Source organism: Triturus cristatus, chromosome 1_2, assembly GCF_964204655.1.
Source record: "Triturus cristatus chromosome 1_2, aTriCri1.1, whole genome shotgun sequence".
NCBI classification, from domain to species: Eukaryota; Metazoa; Chordata; class Amphibia; order Caudata; family Salamandridae; genus Triturus; species Triturus cristatus.
Window position 1 is genome coordinate 776,945,653 of NC_140580.1, and position 13,881 is coordinate 776,959,533.

A 13,881-nucleotide genomic window follows, 5' to 3' on the forward strand; every position below is an offset into this window, starting at 1 on the left:
AGACTGACTGACAGAGAGAGAGAGACTGACTGAGAGAGAAAGACTGACAGAGAGAGAGAGAGACTGACAGGGAGAGAGAGAGACTGACTTGCCTCTTCCACTGGCAATTTCATCGCCTTGGGAGATTTTAATATCCACTTTGATGACCCTCACAACTCCTTGGGAGTAGATTTACTAAGTGATCTTCAAGTTTTGGGGATTAACTTGGTTAATTTCGGTGCCACTCATAGGAAGGGCCACTTGTTGGATCCGATATTTTCGAACTCGGCCTGCCTTAAAGCTTTTCCAGCGCTGGCCCTGCCTTGGACTGACCACTTTTTGGTGTCTGCCCAGTGGCAGCTTGATAGCCCAGTTACATCTGTTCCCAGGGTATACAAGGTGGAAAGAGCCTGGTCAAGACTTTCAGTTGATACCTGGGAGGCCCATCTGGAGGCGTCTCGGCCCCCCCTCGGGTCCAATCCATTAGTCGCCGATGAGAGGCTAAACATCTGGCTGACCAACTCGCTTGATGTTCTCCTCCCCAAGAAGAAACAACTTTCTATGGGTAAAAGAGTGGGTTCGGCGCCCTGGTATACATCAGAGTTGAGAACTTTGAGAAGGGGCTGCAAGAGATTGGAACGGTCTTGGAGAAAAGACTGGAGTGAAGCAACCCGGAGAGAATATCGGGCGGCTCTTAGCACGTACAAATCAGCTATTCGGGTAGCTAAATCTGTATTCTTTGAGGAGAGAATAGGCTCGGCGGCCAACTCCTCAAAAGAGTCGTTCAGGGTCATTAAAGAACTCCTAAAAGCTCCCGAACCTCAAGTCTTCCACGCTGACCCTCTTGAGAAATGTTCCGAACTTGCCTCCTTCTTTAAAACCAAAGTTGATAACATTCTATTATCACTCCCTCGGTTGAGCGTGGAGAATTCCTCTGATAGTATGTTTGAGTCTCTGTCCAGGGTGCGGACAGCGGAGCTGGCCTCTTTCGGCCCTGTCAGTGTGGAAGAAGTTCTCACAGTCCTGACGACCATGAAAAGTGGCTCACCTAAAGATCCGGCACCAATGAAATATCTTAAACAGGTAGCCTTCACCATCGGCGGTCCAGTGACGGATCTTATAAATTTATCTTTTGCCCATGGAGTGGTGCCCCCGAGTTGGAAGGGAGCTGTTGTCAAGGCTCTCTTGAAGAAGCCTAACTTGGATCCTGCAGACCTTGCCAGCTTTAGGCCTATCTCGCTGCTCCCTGGCATTAGTAAGGTAGCGGAGAAACTGGTGAATCGGCGCCTTTCGGGCTTCCTGGAGTCCAATTCCCTTCTGGGTGATTCTCAAACAGGTTTTCGCCCCGGTCAGGGGACCGATACTGCCCTGCTAGCAGTCGTGGAGAATGCCAGGAGCATTTTGGATACAGGGGGATCAGTGGCAGTGATCCTCCTCGACCTCAGTGCGGTATTTGACACTGTGGACCATCAAGTGCTTCTCCAACGACTGTCGGGGGTGGGGGTCTCCGGGCTGGCCCTGAAGTGGTTCTCTTCCTTTTTGGTTGGCCGTACGTTTGAGGTGTGGGAAGGCCATATGAAATCTTCATCGGTTCCTCTCCAGTGTGGTGTGCCACAGGGCTCTTCGTTGAGCCCTACTTTATTTAACATTTATATGGCCCCCCTGGAGAATGAGATACTGCCTCTGGGTGTTAAGATTATCAGCTATGCTGATGATACTCAGCTGGTGGTAGGCCTTCCCCAGTCATCTTACCATCCTGATCAGCTGCATACGTGTCTGGATAAGATCTACACGTGGATGTGTAGCTCAGCCCTCAAGCTTAACGGCTCCAAGACGGAATTGATGATATTGGGGAACTCCCCTCCTACCCTGTCTCCGGGTAGTTGGCCTAGTTGCCTGGGAGCGGCACCCATCCCCAGACAGGAGATCAAGAGTTTGGGGGTGTGGTTGGAGCAGGACCTTACCTTTAAGACCCACGCTAAAAAGACCGCAGGCGTGTGTTTTGGTCTGCTCCGTTCAGCCAGGAAGATTTTACCTCTCCTCCCAGTGGTCTCTAGGAGGTTACTTGTTCAGGGGCTTATCATCTCCCGGCTGGACTTTAGTAATGTGCTGTTTCTGGGGGCCCCAGAGTCCACCTTAAACAAATTACAGCAGGTGCAGAATGCGGCCGCGAGGCTCCTGATGGATCTCCCCAGGCGTCAGTCTGCTCGACCTGCGCTGAAGGCGTTGCACTGGCTTCCCGTCAGGGAGAGGGTGAAATTTAAGGCACTCTGCATGGCCCATAAAATCTTGCAGGGGAAAGGCCCTCCCATCCTACGGGATATGGTGCAACCTTATAAAGCCTCTCGCTCCCTTCGATCGGACCATCAACATCTGCTGCAGGTCACGAGAGTAAGGAAGGCAAGATCTGGGGGCAGAAGATTCTCCTTCAATGTGGCCACTTTGTGGAACTCCCTTCCACTTTATCTACGGCTGGAATCAAGTTTCTTGCGTTCCCGCAAGCTGTTAAAAACTCACCTGTTTCCTGCCTAACTTCTGGTGCCTCATGTTATGACGTCTCTTTCTGGATGAGCACGGGGATGCCCAAGGGTAACCAGGCGCGTTATAAAACTCATTATTAATAATAATAATAATAATAACTGACAGGGAGAGGGAGACTGAATGACTAAGATAGAGACTGACTAAAAGAGAGACTGACTGACTAAGAGAGGGAGACTGACAGAGAGATTGACTGACTGACAGAGAGACTGACTGACTGACAGAGGCAGACTGACTGACTGAGAGAGACTGATTGACTGAGAGAGACTGATTCACTGAGAGAGACTGACTGACTGACAGAGAGAGACTGACAAAAAGAGGCTGACTGACAGAGAGACTAACTGACACAGAGAAAAGAACTGACTGACTGAGGGGGAGAGAGACTGAGTGAGGGAGAGAAAGAGACAGAGAGAGAGAGAGAGACTGGCAGAGAGAGAGAACTGACAGAGAGAGAGAGGGAGACAGACAGCGAAAAAGACTGACAGGGAGAGCGAGAGAGAGAGAGAGAGAGACTAACTGAGAGAGAGACTGACAGAGAAAAACTGACAGAGACTGACAGAGAGAGACTGACTGGCTGACAGAGAGAGAGCCTGACTGACAGAGAGAGAGAGAGAGAGAGAGACTGACAGAGAGAGAAAGAGACTGACAGAGAGAGACAGACTGACAGAGAGAGAGAGACGGACAGAGTGACTGAGAAAAAGAATGACTGAGAGAGAGACTGACTGACAGATAGAGAGAGACTGACTGACAGAAAGAGAGAAACTGACTGACAGAGAGAATGACAGACTGAGAGAGAGAGAGACTGACTGAGAGAGACTGACAGAGAAAGAGAGACTGCCAGGGAGAAAGAGAGAGACTGACCGGGAGAGGGAGACTGACCGAGAGAGAGGCTGACTGACAGAGAGAATGACTGACAGGGAGACTGACTGAGGGAGAGAGAGACTGCCTGACTGATCGAGAGAGAGACTGACTGACTGTGGGAGAGACTGACTGACAGAGAGAGAGAGACTGTCTTACAGAAAGAGAGAGTCAGACTGAGAGACAGAGAGAGACTGACAGAGAAACTGACTGACTGAGAGAGAGACTGACAGACAGAGAGAGATAGACTGACAGAGAGAGGGAGAGAGACTGACTGCCTGAGAGAGACTGACTTAGAGAGTGACTGACAAAGAGAGACTGCCTGAGGGAGGCAGAGTCTGACTGACTGAGAGAGAGACAGAGAGAGAGAGAGAGAGAGAGAGACTGACTGAGAGAGAGAAACTGACTGACTGAGAGAGAGAGAGACTAACTGAGGGAGAGAGAGACTGACTGAGGGAGAGAGAGACTGACTGAGTGAGAGAGGGTGAGAGAGAGACAGAGAGAGAGAGACTGGCAGAGAGAGAGACTGACTAAGAGAGAGAGACTGACTGACTAAGAGAGAGATAGAACTGACAAAGAGAGAGAGAGACTGACAGAGAGAGAGACTGACAGGGAGAGAGAGAGAGACTAACTAAGAGAGAGACTGACTGACTGACAGAGAGACTGACTGACTGATAAAGAGAGGCTGCCTGACAGAGAGAAACTGACTGACTGAGACGGACTGACTGAGAGAGACTGACTGACAGAGAGAGACTGACTGACAGAGAGACTGACTGAGAGACTGACTGACAGAGAGAATGTCTGACAGAGAGAGAGAGAGAGAGACGGACTGACTAAGGGAGAGCGAGATTGACTGACTGAGGGAGAGAGACTGACTGACTGAGACAGAGAGAACGAGAGAGATACTGACAGAGAGAGAGAGACTGACTAAAAGAGAGAGAACTGACAGAGAGAGAGAGGGAGAATGACAGAGAAAGAGACTGACAGGGAGAGAGACAGATTGACTGAGAGAGAGACTGTGAGAAGTTGGCCTGGCATATGCTGGTCACTAGTTAAAGTGGCCACCGTGCACCAGTCTGATTCAAATCTTAGGTAGATAGGCTTAAGACAACCATTTAAAGAAAGCTATTATGTGGTAGCTGTGGAGAGCAGCCGTCAGGCTAAGTCTCGGAGGAATGTAAAGAGAGAGAGACTGACTGACTAAGAGAAAGAGAGACTGACAGGGAGAGAGAGAGACTAACTAAGAGAGAGACTGACTGACTGACAGAGAGACTGACTGACTGAGAGGGACTGACTGAGAGAAACTAACTGACAGAGAGTGACTGACTGACAGAGAGACTGACTGAGAGACTGACTGACAGAGAAAGAGAGACTGACTGACTGAGAGAGACTGAGTGACAGAGACTGACTGACATAGAGAGACTGACTGACAGAGAGACTGACTGAGAGACTGACTGACAGAGAGACTGACTGACAGAGAGAGACTGACTGAGGGAGAGAGAGACTGACTGACTGAGGGAGAGAGACTAACTGACTAGGAAAGAGAGACTGACAGAGAGTGAGACTGACAGAGAGAGAGACTGACAAAGAGAGAGAGACTGACTAAGAGAGTGAGACTGACTGACTAAGAGAGAGAGAACTGACAGAGAGCGAGAGAGACTGACAGAGAGAGAGACATTGACTGGCTGACAGAGAGAGCGAGGGAGACAGAGAGACTGACTGACAGAGAGAGATGGACAGACTGACAGAGAGAGACTGACTGAGAGAATGACTTATTGAAAGACTGACAGAGAGGGACTGACTGACAGAGAGACTGACTGACAGAGAGAGAGAGAGACTGACTGAGAGAGAGAGATCGAGACTGAGAGAGAGACTGACTGACAGAGAGAGAGAGAGAGACTGACTGACAGAAAGAGAGAAACTGACTGAGAGAGAGAGAGACTGACTGAGAGAGGAAGACTGACAGAGAGAGAGAGACTGACAGGGAGAGAGAGAGAGACTGACAGGGAGAGGGAGACTGCCTGAGAGAGAGACTGACTGACAGAGAGAATGACTGATAGAGAGACTGACTGAGGGAGAGAGAGACTGCTTGACTGAGGGAGAGAGAGACTGACTGACAGAGAGAGAGACTGACTGACAGAGAGAGAGAGGGAGTCAGACTGAGAGTCAGAGAGACACTGACAGAGAAACTGACTGACTGAGAGAGAGACTGACAGACAGAGAGAGAGAAACAGAGAGACTGACAGAGAGAGATAGAGACTGACTGCCTGAGAGAGACTGACTTAGAGAGAGACTGACAGAGAGAGACTGACTGAGGGAGAGAGAGACTGACTGACTGAGAGAAAGAGAGAGAGAGAGAGAGATGGAAAGACTGACTGAGAGAGAGCAACTGAATGACTAAGATAGAGACTGACTAAAAGAGAGACTGACTGACTAAGAGAGAGGTAGACTGACAGAGAGATTGACTGACTAACAGAGAGACTGACTGACTGACTGAGACAGACTGACTGACTGAGAGAGACTGATTGACTGAGAGAGACTGATTGATTGAGAGAGACTGACTGACTGACAGAGAGAGACTGACAGAAAGAGACTGACTGACAGAGAGACTAACTGACACAGAGAAAGGAATTGACTGACTGAGGGAGAGAGAGACTGACTGACTGAGGGAGAGAAAGAGACAGAGAGAGAGAGAGACTGGCAGAGAGAGAGAGAGAGAGAGAGACTGACAGGGAGAGGGAGACTGACTAAGATAGAGACTGACTGACTGACTGACAGAGAGACTGACTGACTGACAGAGAGAGACTGACTGACTGAGAGAGACTAACTGACAGAGACTGACTGACAGAGAGAGACTGACTGACAGAGAGAGACTGACTGACAGAGAGACTGACTGAGAGACTGATAGAGAGACTGACTGACAGAGAGAGAGAGACTGACTGACTGAGAGAGACTGAGTGAGGGAGACTGACTGACAGAGAGAGACTGACTGACAGAGAGACTGACTGAGAGACTGACTGACAGAGAGACTGACTGACAAAGAGAGAGACTGACTTACTGAGGGAGAGAGAGACTGACTGACTGAGGGAGAGAGACTAACTGACCAGGAAAGAGAGACTGAGAGAGAGAGAGACTGTGAGAGAGAGAGACTGACTAAGAGAGAGAGAGACTGACTGACTAAGAGAGAGAGAACTGACAGAGAGAGACTGACAGAGAGAGAGAGAGAGAGAGAGAGAAAGAGAGAGACTGACTGAGAGAGAGACTGACTGGCTGACAGAGAGAGAGCGAGAGAGACTGACTGACAGAGAGAGATGGACAGACTGACAGAGAGAGACTGACTGACAGAATGACTGGTTGAAAGACTGACAGAGAGAGACTGACTGACAGAGAGACTGACAGAGATAGACTGACTGACAGAGGGAGAGAGAGAGACTGACAGAGAGAGAGCTCGAGTCTGACTGAGAGAGAGACTGACTGACAGAGAGAGAGAGAGACTGACTGACAGAAAGAGAGAAACTGACTGACAGAGAGAGAGACTGACTGAGAGAGGAAGACTGACAGAGAGAGAGAGACTGACAGGGAGAGAGAGAGAGAGACTGACAGGGAGAGGGAGACTGCCTGAGAGAGAGACTCACTGACAGAGAGAATGACTTACAGAGAGGATGACTGAGGGAGAGAGAGACTGCTTGACTGAGGGAGAGAGAGACTGACTGACAGAGAGAGAGAGAGAGAGAGAGAGAGAGACTGACTGACAGAGAGAGAGAGTCAGACTGAGAGTCAGACTGAGAGACAGAGAGACACTGACAGAGAAACTCACTGACTGAGAGAGAGACTGACAGACACAGAGAGAGAGAGACTGACAGAGAGAGAGACTGACTGCCTTAGAGAGACTGACTTAGAGAGAGAGACTGACAGAGAGAGACTGACTGAGGGAGAGAGAGAATGACTGACTGAGAGAGAGAGAGAGAGACTGACTGACTGAGAGAGAGAAACTGACTGACTAAAATAGAGACTGACTAAAAGAGAGACTGACTGACTAAGAGAGAGGGAGACGGACAGAGAGATTGACTGACTGACAGAGAGACTGACTGACTGACAGAGACAGGCTGACTGACTGAGAGAGACTGATTGACTGAGAGAGACTGATTGACTGAGATAGACTGACTGACTGACAGAGAGAGACTGACAGAAAGAGACTGGCTGACAGAGAGACTAACTGACACAGAGAAAGGAACTGACTGACTGAGGGAGAGAGAGACTGACTGAGGGAGAGAAAGAGACAGAGAGAGAGAACTCACAGAGAGAGAGAGACTGACAGAGAGAGAGACTGACTAAGAGAGACACTACTGACTGACTGACAGAGAGAGAGACTGACTGACTGAGAGAGACGGACTGATAGAGACTGACTGACAGAGAGAGACTGACTGACAGAGAGACTGACTGAGAGACTGATAGAGAGACTGACTGACTGAGAGAGACTTAGTGACAGAGACTGGCTGACAGAGAGAGACTGACTGACAGAGAGACTGACTGAGAGACTGACTGACAGAGAGACTGACTGACAGAGAGAGAGACTGGCTGACTGAGGGAGAGAGAGACTGACTGACTGAGGGAGAGACTAACTGTCTAGGAAAGTGAGACTGAGAGAGAGAGAGAGACTGACTAAGAGAGAGAGAGACTGACTAAGAGAGAGAGAGTGACTGACTAAGAGAGAGAGAACTGACAGAGAGAGAGAGACTGACAGAGAGAGCGAGAGAGAGAGAGAGAGAGAGACTGACTGAGAGAGAGACTGACTGGCTGACAGAGAGAGAGCGAGAGAGACAGAGAGACTGTCTGACAGAGAGAGATGGACAGACTGATAGAGAGAGACTGACTGAGAGAATGACTGACTGAAAGACTGACAGAGAGAGACTGACTGACAGAGAGACTGACAGAGAGAGACTGACTGAGAGAGAGAGAGAGACTGACTGAGAGAGAGAGATCGAGACTGACTGAGAGAGAGACTGATTGACAGAGAGAGAGAGACTGACTGAGAGAGAAAGACTGACAAAGAGAGAGAGACTGACAGGGAGAGAGAGAGAGACTGACAGGGAGAGGGAGACTGAATGACTAAGATAGAGACTGACTAAAAGAGAGACTGACTGACTAAGAGAGGGAGACTGACAGAGAGACTGACTGACTAAGAGAGAGAGACTGACTGACTGACTGACAGAGGCAGACTGACTGACTGAGAGAGACTGATTGACTGAGAGAGACTGATTCACTGAGAGAGACTGACTGACTGACTGACAGAGAGAGACTGACAGAAAGAGGCTGACTGACAGAGAGACTAACTGACACAGAGAAAAGAACTGACTGACTGAGGGAGAGAGAGACTGACTGAGGGAGAGAAAGAGACAGAGAGAGAGAGAGAGACTGGCAGAGAGAGAGTGACTGACTAAGCGAGTGAGAGACTGACTGACTAAGAGAGAGAGAGAACTGACAGAGAGAGAGAGAGAGAGAGAGACTGACAGGGAGAGAGAGACTGACTAAGAGAGAGACTGACCGACTGACTGACAGAGAGACTGACAGGCTGACAGAGAGAGACTGACTGACTGAGAGAGACTGACTGATAGAGACTGACTGACAGAGAGAGACTGACTGACAGAGAGATTGACTGAGAGACTGATAGAGAGACTGACTGACAGAGAGAGAGAGACTGACTGACTGAGGGATAGCAAGACTGACTGACTAAGGGAGAGAGACTGACTGACTGAGAGAGAGAGAACTGACAGAGAGGGAGAGGGAGACAGACAGAGAAAGAGACTGACAGGGAGAGCGAGAGAGAGAGAGAGAGACTGATTGAGACTGACAGAGAAAGACTGTCAGAGACTGACAGAGAGAGACTGACTGGCTGACAGAGAGAGAGCCTGACTGACAGAGAGAGAGAGAGAGACTGACAGAGAGAGAAAGAGACTGACAGAGAGAGACAGACTGACAGAGAGAGAGAGACGGACAGAGTGACTGAGAAAAAGAATGACTGAGAGAGAGACTGACTGACTGAGAGACTGACTGAGAGACTGACTGAGGGAGAGAGAGAATGACTGACTGAGAGAGAGAGAGAGGGACTGACTGACTGAGAGAGAGAAACTGACTGACTAAAATAGAGACTGACTAAAAGAGAGACTGACTGACTAAGAGAGAGGGAGACTGACAGAGAGATTGACTGACTGACAGAGAGACTGACTGACCGACAGAGACAGGCTGACTGACTGAGAGAGACTGATTGACTGAGAGAGACTGATTGACTGAGAGAGACTGACTGACTGACAGAGAGAGACAGACAGAAAGAGACTGGCTGACAGAGAGACTAACTGACACAGAGAAAGGAACTGACTGACTGAGGGAGAGAGAGACTGACTGAGGGAGAGAAAGAGACAGAGAGAGAGAGAACTGACAGAGAGAGAGAGACTGACAGAGAGAGAGACTGACTAAGAGAGACACTGACTGACTGACTGACAGAGAGATTCTGACTGACTGACAGAGAGAGATTCTGACTGACTGAGAGAGACGGACTGATAGAGACTGACTGACAGAGAGAGACTGACTGACAGAGAGACTGACTGAGAGACTGATAGATAGACTGACTGACTGAGAGAGACTTAGTGACAGAGACTGGCTGACAGAGAGAGACTGACTGACAGAGAGACTGACTGAGAGACTGACTGACAGAGAGACTGACTGACAGAGAGAGATACTGACTGAGGGAGAGAGAGACTGACTGACTGAGAGAGAGACTAACTGACTAGGAAAGTGAGACTGAGAGAGACTGACTAAGAGAGAGAGACTGACTAAGAGAGAGAGAGTGACTGACTAAGAGAGAGAGAACTGACAGTGAGAGAGAGACTGACAGAGAGAGAGAGAGAGAGAGACTGACTGAGAGAGAGACTGACAGGCTGACAGAGAGAGAGCGAGAGAGACAGAGAGACTGTCTGACAGAGAGAGATGGACAGACTGATAGAGAGAGACTGACTGAGAGAATGACTGACTGAAAGACTGACAGAGAGAGACTGACTGACAGAGAGACTGACAGAGAGAGACTGACTGACAGAGAGAGAGAGACTGACCGAGAGAGAGAGCTTGAGACTGACTGAGAGAGAGACTGACTGACAGAGAGAGAGAGACTGACTGAGAGAGAAAGACTGCCAGAGAGAGAGAGACTGACAGGGAGAGAGAGAGACTGACAGGGAGAGGGAGACTGAATGACTAAGATAGAGACTGACTAAAAGAGAGACTGACTGACTAAGAGAGGGAGACTGACAGAGAGATTGACTGACTGACAGAGAGACTGACTGACTGACAGAGGCAGACTGACTGACTGAGAGAGACTGATTAACTGAGAGAGACTGATTCACTGAGAGAGACTGACTGACTGACAGAGAGAGACTGACAGAAAGAGGCTGACTGACAGAGAGACTAACTGACACAGAGAAAATAACTGACTGACTGAGGGAGAGAGAGACTGAGTGAGGGAGAGAAAGAGACAGAGAGAGAGAGAGAGACTGGCAGAGAGAGAGAACTGACAGAGAGAGAGGGATACAGACAGAGAAAGAGACTGACCGGGAGAGCGAGAGAGAGAGAGAGAGACTGACTGAGAGAGAGACTGACAGAGAAAAACTGACAGAGACTGACAGAGAGAGACTGACTGGCTGACAGAGAGAGAGCCTAACTGACAGAGAGAGAGAGAGAGAGACTGACAGAGAGAGAAAGAGACTGACAGAGAGAGACAGACTGACAGAGAGAGAGAGACGGACAGAGTGACTGAGAAAAAGAATGACTGAGAGAGAGACTGACTGACAGATAGGGAGAGACTGACTGACAGAAAGAGAGAAACTGACTGACAGAGAGAATGACAGACTGAGAGAGAGAGAGACTGACTGAGAGAGAGAGATCGAGACTGACTGAGAGAGAGACTGACTGACAGAGAGAGAGAGACTGACTGAGAGAGAAAGACTGACAAAGAGAGAGAGACTGACAGGGAGAGAGAGAGAGACTGACAGGGAGAGGGAGACTGAATGACTAAGATAGAGACTGACTAAAAGAGAGACTGACTGACTAAGAGAGGGAGACTGACAGAGAGACTGACTGACTAAGAGAGAGAGACTGACTGACTGACTGACAGAGGCAGACTGACTGACTGAGAGAGACTGATTGACTGAGAGAGACTGATTCACTGAGAGAGACTGACTGACTGACTGACAGAGAGAGACTGACAGAAAGAGTCTGACTGACAGAGAGACTAACTGACACAGAGAAAAGAACTGACTGACTGAGGGAGAGAGAGACTGACTGAGGGAGAGAAAGAGACAGAGAGAGAGAGAGACTGGCAGAGAGAGAGTGACTGACTAAGCGAGTGAGAGACTGACTGACTAAGAGAGAGAGAGAACTGACAGAGAGAGAGAGAGACTGACAGGGAGAGAGAGACTGACTAAGAGAGAGACTGACCGACTGACTGACAGAGAGACTGACAGGCTGACAGAGAGAGACTGACTGACTGAGAGAGACTGACTGATAGAGACTGACTGACAGAGAGAGACTGACTGACAGAGAGATTGACTGAGAGACTGATAGAGAGACTGACTGACAGAGAGAGAGAGACTGACTGACTGAGGGATAGCAAGACTGACTGACTAAGGGAGAGAGACTGACTGACTGAGAGAGAGAGAACTGACAGAGAGGGAGAGGGAGACAGACAGAGAAAGAGACTGACAGGGAGAGCGAGAGAGAGAGAGAGACTGATTGAGACTGACAGAGAAAGACTGTCAGAGACTGACAGAGAGAGACTGACTGGCTGACAGAGAGAGAGCCTGACTGACAGAGAGAGAGAGAGAGACTGACAGAGAGAGAAAGAGACTGACAGAGAGAGACAGACTGACAGAGAGAGAGAGACGGACAGAGTGACTGAGAAAAAGAATGACTGAGAGAGAGACTGACTGACTGAGAGACTGACTGAGAGACTGACTGAGGGAGAGAGAGAATGACTGACTGAGAGAGAGAGAGAGGGACTGACTGACTGAGAGAGAGAAACTGACTGACTAAAATAGAGACTGACTAAAAGAGAGACTGACTGACTAAGAGAGAGGGAGACTGACAGAGAGATTGACTGACTGACAGAGAGACTGACTGACTGACAGAGACAGGCTGACTGACTGAGAGAGACTGATTGACTGAGAGAGACTGATTGACTGAGAGAGACTGACTGACTGACAGAGAGAGACTGACAGAAAGAGACTGGCTGACAGAGAGACTAACTGACACAGAGAAAGGAACTGACTGACTGAGGGAGAGAGAGACTGACTGAGGGAGAGAAAGAGACAGAGAGAGAGAGAACTGACAGAGAGAGAGACTGACAGAGAGAGAGACTGACTAAGAGAGACACTGACTGACTGACTGACAGAGAGATTCTGACTGACTGACAGAGAGAGATTCTGACTGACTGAGAGAGACGGACTGATAGAGACTGACTGACAGAGAGAGACTGACTGACAGAGAGACTGACTGAGAGACTGATAGATAGACTGACTGACTGAGAGAGACTTAGTGACAGAGACTGGCTGACAGAGAGAGACTGACTGACAGAGAGACTGACTGAGAGACTGACTGACAGAGAGACTGACTGACAGAGAGAGATACTGACTGAGGGAGAGAGAGACTGACTGACTGAGAGAGAGACTAACTGACTAGGAAAGTGAGACTGAGAGAGACTGACTAAGAGAGAGAGACTGACTAAGAGAGAGAGAGTGACTGACTAAGAGAGAGTGACTGACTAAGAGAGAGAGAACTGACAGTGAGAGAGAGACTGACAGAGAGAGAGAGAGAGAGAGAGAGAGACTGACTGAGAGAGAGACTGACAGGCTGACAGAGAGAGAGCGAGAGAGACAGAGAGACTGTCTGACAGAGAGAGATGGACAGACTGATAGAGAGAGACTGACTGAGAGAATGACTGACTGAAAGACTGACAGAGAGAGACTGACTGACAGAGAGACTGACAGAGAGAGACTGACTGACAGAGAGAGAGAGACTGACCGAGAGAGAGAGCTTGAGACTGACTGAGAGAGAGACTGACTGACAGAGAGAGAGAGACTGACTGAGAGAGAAAGACTGCCAGAGAGAGAGAGACTGACAGGGAGAGAGAGAGACTGACAGGGAGAGGGAGACTGAATGACTAAGATAGAGACTGACTAAAAGAGAGACTGACTGACTAAGAGAGGGAGACTGACAGAGAGATTGACTGACTGACAGAGAGACTGACTGACTGACAGAGGCAGACTGACTGACTGAGAGAGACTGATTAACTGAGAGAGACTGATTCACTGAGAGAGACTGACTGACTGACAGAGAGAGACTGACAGAAAGAGGCTGACTGACAGAGAGACTAACTGACACAGAGAAAAGAACTGACTGACTGAGGGAGAGAGAGACTGAGTGAGGGAGAGAAAGAGACAGAGAGAGAGAGAGAGACTGGCA